The sequence below is a fragment of the Lutra lutra genome, chromosome 3 (genome assembly GCF_902655055.1).
Source record: "Lutra lutra chromosome 3, mLutLut1.2, whole genome shotgun sequence".
NCBI classification, from domain to species: Eukaryota; Metazoa; Chordata; class Mammalia; order Carnivora; family Mustelidae; genus Lutra; species Lutra lutra.
In genome coordinates, this window is record NC_062280.1 from 109,737,373 (window position 1) to 109,750,783 (window position 13,411).

Consider the following 13,411-nt stretch of genomic DNA (forward strand, 5'->3'; position numbering starts at 1 on the left):
CTTTTAGTTTTGTTGATCATTTTCTTTGCTGTGCAGAGGCTTTTAATTTTGATGTGGTCCTAATACTTTATTCTTACTTTTGTTTCCTTTGCCTCAGGAGACATATCTAGAAAATTTTTGCTATATCCCATGTCAGAGAAATTATGGTCTGTGCTCTCTTCCAGGATTTTTATGGTTTCAGGTCACATTTAGGTCTTTAATCCATTCTGAGCTTAATTTTGTGTATAGTGTAAGAAAGTGATCCAGTTTCATTATTTCGATGTAGCTGTTCAGTTTTCCCAACACTATTTTTTTTTGTAGAGAATTTTCCCATTTTATATTATTGCCTCATTTGTCAAAGATTAATTAATGATATAATCTTGGTTTTATTTTTGGACTCTCTGTTCTATTCCATTGATCTATGTGTCTGTTTCTGTGCTGGTACCATAGTTGTTTTGATTACTACACCTTTGTAGTATATCTTGAATCTGGGATTGTGATACTTAGAGTTTTGTTCTATTTCAAGATTGCTTTGGCTATTTCAGGGTCCTTGTGGTTTCATACAAATATTAGGATTGTTTATTCTAGTTCTGTGAAAAATGTTGTTGGTATTTTGATAGAGACTGAATTAAATCTGTAGATTGCTGTGGGTAGTATGGAGATTTTAACCATATTTGTTCTTCTAATCCATAAGCATTGAATATCTTTGTATTTGTGCAATCTTCAATTTCTTTCATTAATGTTTTATATTTTTCATAGTACAGGCCTTTTACCTCTTTGGTTAAATTTATTCCTAGATATTTTATTATTTTGGTGAAATTATAAATGGGATTTTTTTTTAATTTCTCTTTCTGCTCCTTCATTATTAGTGTATAGAAATGCAATGGATTTCTGTGTATTGATTTTGTATCCTGTGACCTTACTAAATTTACTTGTCAGTTCTAGTAGTTTTTAGGTGAACTCTTTAAGGTTTTCTATATATAGTATCATGTTCTCTGCAAATAGTGAAATTTACTTCTTCCTTAATAATTTAGATGATTTTAATTTCTTTTTCTTGTCTGATTGCTACGGTTATGTTGAATAAAGTGGTGAGCATGGACATTCTTGTCTTATTCCTGATCTTAGGAGAAAACTCTCACATTTTCTCCATTAGGCATGGTATTAGCCATTGATTTTTTACATATAGACTTTAGTATGTTGAGGTATATTCCCTCTAAACATACTTTGTTAGGTTTTTTTGTTGTTCCTGTTTCTGTTTTGTTTCTGTTTTTAAGAGAAAGAGAGAGTATGTGTGAGCAGGTGGGGAGGGGCAGGGAGAGAGGGAGAGAGAGAATCTTAAGCAGACTCGATGTCAGTGCAAAGCCAGGCATGGGACTCAATCTCACAACCCTGAGATTATGACTTACTCTGAAATCAAGAGTTGTAGCCTAAACCAGTTAAGCCACTCACATACCCCAAAATTATGCTCTTTGTGTGTGTGTGTGTGTGTGTGTGTGTGTATTGCATGCTTTTTCTGCATCTATTGAAAATATCATGATTTTTAATCCTTTCTTTTAATTGATATGATATGATTGATTTGCAATATTGAATCACTCTTTCATCCCAGGAATAAATCCCACTTGATCATGGTTAATGATTTTTTTAATGTATTATTAGATTCAGTTTGCTAATATTTTGCTGAGGATTTTTGCATCTAGGTTGATCAGTGATATTGGCCCATTTATTTATTTATGTCTTTATTGTTTTGGAATCAGGGCAATGGTGACTTCATAGAATGCATTTCAAAGACTTCCTTCCTCTTCTCTTTTTGGAATAGTTTGATAAAAATAGGTATTAATAATTCTTTAAGTGTTTGATTGATTTGTTTTTTAAGCCATCTGGTCCTGGACTTCTATTGCAAGTTCTTTGATAATGGATTCAGTTTTATTGCTGGTCAGCAGTCTGTTCAAATTCTCTTTCTATTCCTCATTCAGTTTTGGGGAGTTATATGTTACTAGGAATTTTTCCATTTCTTCTAGGTTGTCCAATTTGTTGGCATATAATTTTTCATGATATTTTCTAATGATCCTTTAAATCCCAGTGGTGTTGGTTGTTATTTCTCCTCTTTCATTTCTGATTTTCCTTATTTGAGTCCTCTTTCTTTCTCTACATCTCGCTAAAGGTTTATCAGTTGTGTGGATCTTTTCAAAGAACTAATTCCTGGTTTCATTGATCTGTTCTACTTTTTCTTTGTTTGTTTCTATTTTGTTTATCTCTGCTTAATCTTTATTATTTTCTTCCTTCTAGTGGTTTGGGGTTTTGTTTGTTCTTTTTTTAGTTTCTTTAGGTTTTTTTTTTTTTTTAAGATTTTATTTATTTATTTGACAGAGAGAGATCACAAGTAGACAGAGAGGCAGGCAGAGAGAGAGAGAGAGAGGGAAGCAGGCTCCCTGCTGAGCAGAGAGCCCGATGCGGGACTCGATCCCAGGACCCTGAGATCATGACCTGAGCCGAAGGCAGCAGCTTAACCCACTGAGCCACCCAGGCGCCCCTAGTTTCTTTAGGTTTAAAGAGAGGTCATTTATTTGAGATTTTTCTTGCTTTTTGAGTCAGGCTTGTATTGCTATAAACTTCCCTCTTAGACCAACTTTTGCTGTATCCCAAATATTTTGAAACATTGTGTTTTCATTTTCATTTGTTTTCATGTATTTTTTTTATTTCCTCTTAGATTTCTTGGTTGACCCATTCATTGTTTAGTAGGACCTTACTTAACTTCCATGTATTTACCCCCACCTCCACCCCCAGCAGGTTTTTTCTTGTGTTTGGTTTCTAGTTTCATAGCATTGCAGTTGGAAAAGATGTGACTTAAATCTTTTTAAATTTGTTGAAACTTGTTTTATGGCCTAATATGTTATCTATTCTGGAGAATGTTTCATGTGCACTTGAGAAGAATTTGTATGAATATGCTGTTTTAGCATGGTATGTTCTGCCTATATCTGTTAGATCCATCTGGTCCAATGTGTCATTCAAGACTATTGTTTCCTTGTCAATTTTCTGTTTGAATGATTTATCCATTGATGTAAATGGGGTGTTAACATCACCTACTATTATTGTATTATTATCAATTCCCTCCTTTAATAGTTCTTTTTGTATTTGGATGCTCTCATGTTGGATGCATAAGTATTTACAATTTTTCTATCTTGTTGGATTTTTCTCTTTTTGATCATATAGTGTCCTCTTTTGTCTCTTCTTACAGTCTTTGTTTTAAAGTCATCTTGTTTAACATGAGAATTGCTACCCTGGCTTTCTTTTCAGTTTGTTTTGGATGATAAATATTTTTCTATCCCTTCACTTTCAGTCTGCATGGGTCTTTAGATTGGAAATGAGTCTCCTATTGGTAGCATATAGATGGGTCTTCTTTTTCTATTATGAGACATTTTAAAGACAAATTGTGTACTGATGATTTCATTACAACTACCCTAGTACATATTTCTTTTTTTTTTTTAAAGATTTTATTTATTTATTTGACAGAGAGAGATCACAAGTAGACGGAGAGGAAGGCAGAGAGAGAGAGAGAGAGGGAAGCAGGCTTCTTGCTGAGCAGAGAGCCCGATGTGGGACTCGATCCCAGGACCCTGAGATCATGACCTGAGCCGAAGGCAGCGGCTTAACCCACTGAGCCACCCAGGCGCCCCCCTAGTACATATTTCTAAGAAAGAAAACCTTTTTATCAGTTGTAGCAAAACCATACTACCATTATCATACCCATATCATACCCAACCAAAATTAAAAATAATTGCTCCAAATTTGATTTTACTTTTTCTGCTTGTCTTCCCCACCCCCTTTTGGTAAGCCCACATGTAGTGTTTGATTGGTATGTCTCTTGCATCCCTATCTCCTCTTACTATTTATTTATTTTTTTTTAAGAAACTGAGTCATATGGTCCCACATTCTGGATTTAGCTAATTGCATCCTTGGAGTGTGGGTAAACATATTTCTTTACCTCTTTCTGTAAATTAGAGATCTCAGGGTTTGATTAGATCAGCTTCAAATTTTTGACAAGTCTTATGTGGTGCTGTGTGTTTCTGATTATATCACATTAGGGACACCTTAATAATCACTTTAGAGAATGTTGAAATTAATCTGTGAGTTTGGGTATTGTTAATTTAATCCATCCACTAAAAAGTCCTTTGTCAATTTACATTTTTTATGGAATATTAAGTTATCAAATATATTCCATACAAGAAAGGAAGGATATGATCTGTACTTTTTCCAATCTTTAGAATAGGACTTTATTCTCAAAAATCCTCCAAAGGTGACCAATGGACTTATGCTTATAGATCAATAATAGATAGATAGATAGATAGATGATAGATAGAAGAAAAAGAGTAGATTGTATAACTTTAAATATATAAATGTAGTCATTAGTCTTTTTGATTCTCAAATTCTTCCATCAAATTGGCTCCTGTGTCATTTTTTACATACTCTAATTTTGATAACTTTCTTATTTTCAAACAAACAAGACATTCTAATTTCATTCCACCCAGACATAAACTCAGTAAAACCCTTCTTCGTTTTAGTGGGAAATGTGTTGAGAGACCACAGTTTGTGCATTAGGGTGCTTCTAGTACTTTCAGTGGTCCAAATGTGAAAATACATCATTAAAACAATTAAATAATGAGTTCATACTCATATTACCAACTCAAATTAAAATTTCAGAATTATATATTTTTTACATTTTATATTTTTATTTTTATGGTAAAAATTTAGCTTCTGTTGCCATTAACAACATATTAGCTATTAATTGTTCTTGATACATACAATAGTTTATTAAATCAATACCAATATTATTTAAAAGAAAGCTATTTAATATATTTTAATACTTTTGTTATTTTTTCTGATAGATATATCCCACTGTTTCCTAGTAGTCAAATTACTGTTTTCTATATGTTTAAATTTGTGAGTTTATAATAAAACTAAAAGTATTTTCACTTGTAGCTTGTGGAGGATACCAGGGAAAAACTTCAGTATTTTGAAACAGATGAATTAAAGAGAAAGCATCAGATATCACTCTTGCTTTTTTCATACAATTTTGTAATTTATGGTATACTAATAACTGATGAAGAATGTTTCATTTTTATAAAATTTTCCCACTAATAAAGTGATAGAACTAGATCAGCAGCTTACCAACTGGCATGTTTTGGGGCAAAGTCCTTAAGTTTTATGAGTTTATTTGTAGTATTTATAAGTGGGGATGTTCATTACCTGGTTTTGCCCTCAGGTATCTCCCCATAACTGAACCAAATTTCAGGAAAAAATATATTAGGAATGGGAGGCTAACTAAGGTAGTAATAAGTCCCCAAATATTAATGCCTTAGTAAAATAAAAGGGCTTTTTTAAATTCACATTACATGGCCACGTGATCCTGTTCCGTGAAGTTAAACCTGATACAGTCTACCTCTATTGTTCCATTTCCTTATAGGCTGTTGTGATGCTCTATATTGATTCTGGTTAGCTAAGTGATTTGCTTTGGTCAAAGTTGCATCAGCAAACATGTAATCAGAGGCCTGACAATCACTCACCCTCTTGTTGATCTTGGAGCCTTTATTTATGGGAATTTGCTTATAAGAGTATGAGAGACTACACAGTGAGAACCAAAGCACCCCAACAAGCCCTGCTGATGTAACAGCTAAGTACAGACGAATGGGCAGGGCTCAAAAGGCATTCTGGGCCTGGCCAGGAACTGCCCAGATTAGCTAAGACCTCTAGAATCCTGGAATAATTATTGTTTTAAATCAGCCTTGGAGTCTTGTTATTTGCCAATGGATAACTGATATACTGAGAATATAGACAGAGCAAGATTAGCCAAATATAATAATGTGATAATATCAGGTTCATTTTATTACTCTCCATTCTTTACTGAGTTTCAAACATTCTGTAATAAAAACTTACAAATAAACTACTAAATGTTAGTATCATTTGAAATAAGTTTTAGTTAATTTGTTTTAATTTCCTTTCAATGTTTAGGAATTGCTCTTTTTATTATATTTGATCTTTTAAAAACTATTTAAAATATTTGGGTCTTTTTTCCAATATTTTTTAAATTTAATTTTATTTTTGTGTGTGTGTGTTCCAAAATTCATTGTTCATGCACCTCACCCAGTGCTCCATGCAATATTTGCCCTCCTTAATACCCACCACCAGGCTCACCCAACCCCCATCCAGCCTTCTCTCCAAAACCCTGTTTGTTTCTCAGAGTCCACAGTATCTCATTGTTTGTCTCCCCCTCCAATTTCCCCCAACTCCCTTCTCCTCTTCATCTCCCAATGTCCTCCATGTTACTCCTTACGCTCCACAAGTAAGTGAAACCATATGATAATTGACTCTCTCTGCTTGGCTTATTTCACTCAGCATAATCTCCTCCAGTCCCATCCATGTTGATACAAAAGTTGGGTATTCATTCTTCCTGATGGAGGCATAATCCTCCATTGTATATATGGATATCTTCTTTATCTATTCATCTGTTGAAGGGCATCTTGGTTCTTTCCACAGTTTGGTGACAGTGGCCATTGCTGCTATGAACATTGGGGTACAGATGGCCCTACTTTTCACTGCATCTGTATCTTCAGGGTAAATACCCAGTAGTGTAGTTGCAGGGTAATAGGGAAGCTCTATTTTTAATTTCTTAAGGAATCTCTGCACAGTTTTCCAAAGTGGTTGCACAAACTTGCATTTCCACCAACAGTGTAAGAGGGTTCCCCTTTTTCCACATCCTTTCAAACACTTGTTGTTTCCTGTCTTGCTGCTTTTGGCCATTCTAACTGGTATAAGGTGGTATCTCAATGTGGTTTTGATTTGAATCTCCCTGATGGCTAATGATGATGAGCATTATTTCATGTGTCTGTTAGCCATTTGTATGTCTTCTTTGGAGAAGTGTCATTCATGTTTTCTGCCCATTTTTTTATGTGATTATCTGTTTTGTTTGTGTTGAGTTTGAGGAGTTCTTTATAGATCTTGGATATCAGCCATTTGTCTGTAGTGCCGTTTGCGGATATCTTCTCCCATTCTGTGGGTTGCCTTTGTTTTTTGTTGACTGTTTCCTTTGTTGTGCAGAAACGTTTGATCTTGATGAATTCCATCATATGGCATCCATATTCATTAGGGATATAGGTCTGAAATTCATTTTCACTTTTGTTTCCTTTGCCTTTAAAGGGGACATGTCTTGAATGAAGCAGCTGTGGCCAATGTCAAAGAGGTTACTGCTTATGTTCTCCTTTAGGATCTTGATTGATTTCTGCCTCATGTTGATATCTTTTATCCATTTCGAGTTTATCTTTGTGTATGGTGAAAGAAAATGGTTGAGTTTCATTCTTCTATACATAGCTGTCCAATTTTCCCAGCACCATTTATTTTTATTTATTTATTTATTTTTAATTTATTTGACAGACAGAGATCACAAGTAGACAGAGAGGCAGGCAGAGAGAGAGGAAGGGAAGCAGGCTCCCTGCTTCAGAGAGCCCGATGTGGGGCTCGATCCCAGGACCCTGGGATCATGACCTGAGCCGAAGGCAGAGGCTTTAACCCGCTGAGCCACCCAGGCGCCCCCCCCAGCACCATTTATTGAAGAGACTCTTTTTTCCACTGTATATTTTTTCCTGCTTTGTCGAAGATTATTTGACCATAGAGTTGTGGGTCAGTAACTGGGCTCTCTAGTCTGTTCCACTGGTCTGTGTGTCTGTTTTTGTGCTAACACCATGCTGTCTTGGTGATCACAGCTTTGTAGTAAAGCTTGTTATCAAGCAAAGTGATGCCCCCAGTTTTGTTTTTCTTTTTCAACATTTCCTTAGCAATTTGGGGTCTCTTCTGATTCCATACAAGTTTTAGGATTGTTTGTCCCAGCTCTTTGAAAAATGCTGGTGGAATTTTTATCAGGATGGCATTGAAAGTACAGATTGCTCTAGGTAATATAGACATTTTAACAATGTTTATTCTTCTGATCTATGAGCATAGAATGCTCTTCCATCATTTTGTGTCTTCTTCAATTTCTTTCATGAGTGTTCTGTAGTTCCTTGAGTACAGATCCTTTACCTCTTTGGTTAGGTTTATTCCCAGACATCTTATGGTTCCTGGTGCCATAGTAAATGGACTCGATTCTCTCATTTCCCTTTCTATATTTTCGTTGTTAGTGTATAAGAAAGCAACTGATTTCTGTACATTGATTTTGTATCCTGCCACATTACTGAATTGCTGTATGAGTTATAGTAGTTTAGGGGTGGAGTCTAAAAGACTTTGGGTTTTCCATATAAAGTTTCATGTAGTCTGTGAAGAAAGAGAGTTTGACTTTTTCTTTGCCAATTTGAATACCTTTTATTTCTCTTTGTTGTCTGATTGTTTTTGCTAGGACTTCTAGTACTATGTTGAACAATAGTGACACAAGTAGACATTCTTGTCGTGTTCCTGATCTTAAAGGAAAAGCTGTCAGCTTTTCCCCATTGAGGATGATATTCACTGTGGTTTTTTCATAGTTAGATTTAATGAAGTTGAGGACTGTTCCCTCTATCCCTACTTTGAAGCATTTTAATCAGGAACAGATGCTGTATCTTGTCAAATGCTTTTTCTGCATCAATTGAGAGGAGCCTGTGGTTCTTCTCTCTTCTCTTGCTGATTTTTTCTATCACATTGATTGATTTGCAAATGTTGAACCACCCTTGCATCCCATGGATAAATCCCACCTGGTCAAGGTGGATAATCTTTTTAATGTACTGTTGGATCCTACTAGCTAGGATCTTGTTGAGAATCTTGGCATCCATATTCATTAGGGATATAGGTCTGAAATTCTCTTTTTTGGTGGGGTCTTTGCCTGGTTTGGTGATCAGGGTAATATTGGCTTCATAAAAAGAGTCTTGAGTTTTCCTTCTGCTTCAATTTTTTGAAACAGCTTCAGGAGAATAGGTATTATTTCTTCTTTGAATGTTGGTAGAATTCTCCAGGGAATTCATCAGTCCCTGGACTCTTGCATTTTGGGAGGTTTTTGATCACTGTTTTAATCTCGTTACTAGATATTGGTCTATTCAGGTTGTCAATTTCTTTCTGATTCAGTTTTGGAAGTTTCTATTTCCAGGAATGCATCCATTTCATCTAGGTTGCTTGACTTATTGGCATATAACTATTGATAGTAATTTCTAATGATTGTTTCTATTTCCTTGGTATTAGTCATGATCTCTCCCTTTTCATTTATAATTTTATTAACTTTGGTCCTCTCTTATTTCTTTCTGATTAGTTTGGCCAGCAGTTTATCAATCTTATTGATTCTTTCAAAAAACCAGCTTCTGGTTTCATTGATGTGTTCTATCATCTCTCTAGTTTCTATCTCATTGATCTCTGCTCTAATCTTGATTATTTATCTTCTTGTGTGTGAGGTTGGCTTAATTTGTTGTTCATTCTCCAGTTCTTTAAGGTGTAAAGAGAGCTGGTATTTTCTGGATTTTTCAATTTTTTTTAAAGATTTTATTTATTTGACAGAGAGAGATCACAAGTACGAGCAGAGGCAGGCAGAGAGAGAGGGGGAAGCAGGCTCCCTGCTGAGCAGAGAGCCTGATGTGGGGCTCGATCCCAGGACCCTGAGATCATGACCTGAGCCAAAGGCAGAGGCTTAACCCACTGAGCCACCCAGGCGCCCCATGGATTTTTCAATTTTTTTGAGTAAGGTTTGGGTGGCTATGTATTTCCCCCTTAAAACTGTCTTTGCTATATCCCATAAGTTTTGGACTGATGTATCTTCATTCTCATTGGTTTCCATGAATTGTTTAAGTTCTTCTTTGATTTCCTGGTTGATCCAGACATTCTTAAGCAGGGTGGTCTTTAGCTTCTAAGTGTTTGAATTCCTTCCATACTTTTTCTCGTGGTTGAGTTCCAGTTTCAAAGCACTGTGGTCTGAGAATATGCAGGGAAGAGCCTCAATCTGATCATATCAGTTGAGCCCTGATTTGTGACCAAGTATGTGGTCTATTCTGGAGAAAGTTCCTTGTGTGCTCAAGAAGAATGAGTATTCTGTTGTTGTCTGGTGGAATGTTCTGTATGAGGTCCATCTAGTCCAATGTGCGATTCAATGTTCTTGTTTCTTTATTGATTTTCTGCTTGGATGATCTGTCTATTATTGAAAGTGGCATGTTAAGATCCCCTACTATTAATGTATTCATATCAATACTCTTTATCTTGATTAAAAGTTGTCTTATGTATTTGGCTGCTCCCATATTGGGGGCATAAATATTTACAACTGTTAGATCTTGGTGTATAGACACTTTAAGAATGATGTAGTGTCCTTCTTTATCTCTGACTACAGTTTTTAGTTTAAAATCTAATTTATCTGATATAAGAATCACTACCCCAGCTTTCTCTTGAGGCCTATTGGCATGAAATATGCTTCTCCATCCCTTCACTTTCAGTCTGGATGTATCTTTAGGTTCCAAAGGGATCTCTTGTAGACAGCATATGGATGGGTCCTGTCATTTTATCCAATCTGCAACCCTGCATTGTTTTATGGGAGCATTTTGGCCATTCACATAGAAAGTGATTATTGAAAGATATGTTTTTATTGACATCATGTTGACTGTGAAGTCCTTGTTTCTATAGATTGTCTCTGTAAATTTCTGTTCTATGCCACTCTTGGGTTCTTTCTTCTTTTACAGAACCCCCCTTAATATTTCTTGTACTGCCAGGTTGGTGGTCACATATTCTTAAACCTTGCTAGTCTTGGAAGCTCTTTATCTCACCATCCATTTTGAATGTCAAAAGTATTCTTGGCTGCATGTTCTTCTCATTTAGTGCCCTGAATATGTCTTGCCAGCCCTTTCTGGCTTTCCAGGTTTATAAAGTATTCTTGGCTGCATGTTCTTCTCATTTAGTGCCCTGAATATGTCTTGCCAGCCCTTTCTGGCTTTCCAGGTTTCTGTGGACAGGTTGACATTATTCTGATGGACCTTCCTCTGTACTTAAGGAATCTCTTCCCCCTAGCTGTGCTTAAGACCTCCTGTCTGAAATTATCATTCATGAATTTCACAATTAAGTGTCTGGATGTGCAAAAAACAGATCTAGGGTCCAGATCTCAGGGTTTTGCAGGTTGCTGCCAGCCCCAGAGATCCCAACCAGAGATAGTGCACTGAGTTTTTCAAGCCTGGGCTGGGAGTGTTCAGACTCTCACCAGGTTCTAGAGACCACTGGCTAGTGGCCACACGGAGTTCTGTCAGGCGTAGGTGGGGAGCGCAGTTCAGACCCCAGTCAAGCAGTGTACATTCAGAATGCAAAAGGCTGTGGTTTTAGAGAGCGCTGGCTGGTGTCCACACCAGACTCCATAGTGCGCGCTGGCAGGAGTATGCCTACCCGAGTGGTGGTGCAAGCAGCGGAAAGCTGGGGGCTCAGGGACCACTGCCTGTAGGCTTCACTGTACTCTCTGGCACGGGTGGTTGCCAGTGGTGGCCATCCTAGGTCCATGGGCTTGGGCCCATGCCTGTGACCGCCCAATTCTACCAGTTGCCCCTTAAGATTTTTTGCTCTTTTTGAGTGCTTTTAATAAGACTCCAAGTTAATCATGGTCCCCAATCACAGGGCACTCTTGTATTGGGGTATTTTCCAGTGGGTTACTTCTGGTGGCTCCCTCCCCCTTCTCTTTATTGTCTGATATCAGTCTGATCATTCCCACTCTGCTTTACCTCTCCACTGATGTCTTCTGCCCCCTTAGAGATCCAGAAGTGTATAATCATACATCTCAGGCTGATTTCATGGGTCTTCAGAATGTTCTGGTAGATAATTAGCTCACTTTAGGGGACCAGTTGAAACAGGATCTCCTACTTCTCTGACATCTTGCCCCTCCTCCTCCAAAATTTAAAATATAAATATCCAGAAAGTTTTAACTTTCATCTCTGTCCCTTCTCCCCCATTCTTCCTTTCTCTCCTTAGGTATCTATATTAGTTTTACATGAAAATTTTGGGAGGCACTTTAGAGATTTGGTAGTGAATTAGGATTTGTGACCAATTTGTGACCAATACATAGACAACTAGACAAATGGGAGAACAAGACAGTTATTAATTATGAGAAAAATTACATTTGTTTCATAAAAGGAAATTAATCACACTGTAAGATTTGTTATTTGTGAGTGGCTTGTATGTTGTCACATCACTGTAAACAGTATCCACTGATCAAACTAAAATTATAATGCAACTATATTTGAGGTATGGGGGATAGAAATTTCTTTGAATGTGGGGGGTTAAGTAAAAGCCAAATTATTATCTTTGTGTTGGTAAGTAAAAAAATAACCTATATAAATGAAAAAAAATCAAGAAGTAGCAGTTTAGACATGCTATTCAGAGATACAAATAGTTAATACCAAAAGAATGAGCTAAGAACTAAAAGTCATCATCTTTGCAGAAGGGAGGTAAGATTTGTTGGTTTTTCATAAGGATCCTTGGGATTATCTTGAGTATCTCTTTGAATACTTACTAGTTGTATGAGGTAGGCTCTTTTTTATACTTATAGCCCCATGATAAAATTAATTATTTGAGATTTTATTAACTATGTATTGCTACATAATGACTTATCACAAAACTTGACATCTGAAAACAACATATTATTACCTCATATTTTCCCTGGGTCCTTGAAACTTAGCTGGGTGTTTCTGGCTCAATCTCTCATGGAGTTGCAATTAAGATGTTAGCTAACACTGCAGTCATGTTGGTGTTTGATTGTGGCAGTCTGCTTCAGAGCTCACTCACATGGCATACCCAGAAGGCTCCAAGCTCATTCACGTGGACCTCTTCCTACAGCAGCCTCAGACCAGAGCAGTTGGCTTCTCTGACAGCAAGTGATCTAGCAGCACCCAAGATGGAGGCCATGGCCTTTTTAAAATCTAGTCTTGGAAATGACATCTATTACCTCTGTCATAATCTGTTAGAGGCACATCCATAAGTCTAGCCTACACTCAAGTTGAGGAACTTCAGGAACAAAATATGAATTCAAGATAAGTTATCTTAGAGGTTGTGTACCACAGGAGAAGTGGCTTCTCCCAGTTACCATAAGTGAGTGTAAGTGGTAGCCTGATTTCAGGGCTCATAGTTCTTAACCACTATGTAACCCCTACATTGTTGCCTGTGTGGTATTTACTCTGCATGTGAAAGCAGCACCTCCTTTCACACCGTCACCATCTTGGAAATGAAGGGGTGGTGAGAGGGATAATGCACATAAAAGCTGACTCTCTTATGTATGGCACACACCCAGGGGTGTCAGGTTTGAGCAAACAGAAATGAGCTATATGTTATGCTCTGTATATGTGATGCAAACTATAGCCTCTGGTTCCGAAAGTGTGCGTGACTGCAAGAGAGAATTATAGGAGTATACAGATAACCTTGAATTCACCCTAATTTATAAAACAGTCAAACCCTCTCAAGCTTTAGAACTTTA

General features: G+C 36.8%; 1 protein-coding gene across 1 annotated transcript in view; it reads left to right on the forward strand.

The window, feature by feature from the left end:
• Window positions 1–13,411, forward strand: part of CNTNAP5 (contactin associated protein family member 5) — an 847,743-nt gene that overhangs the window by 531,221 nt on the left and 303,111 nt on the right. The window lies entirely within an intron of this gene.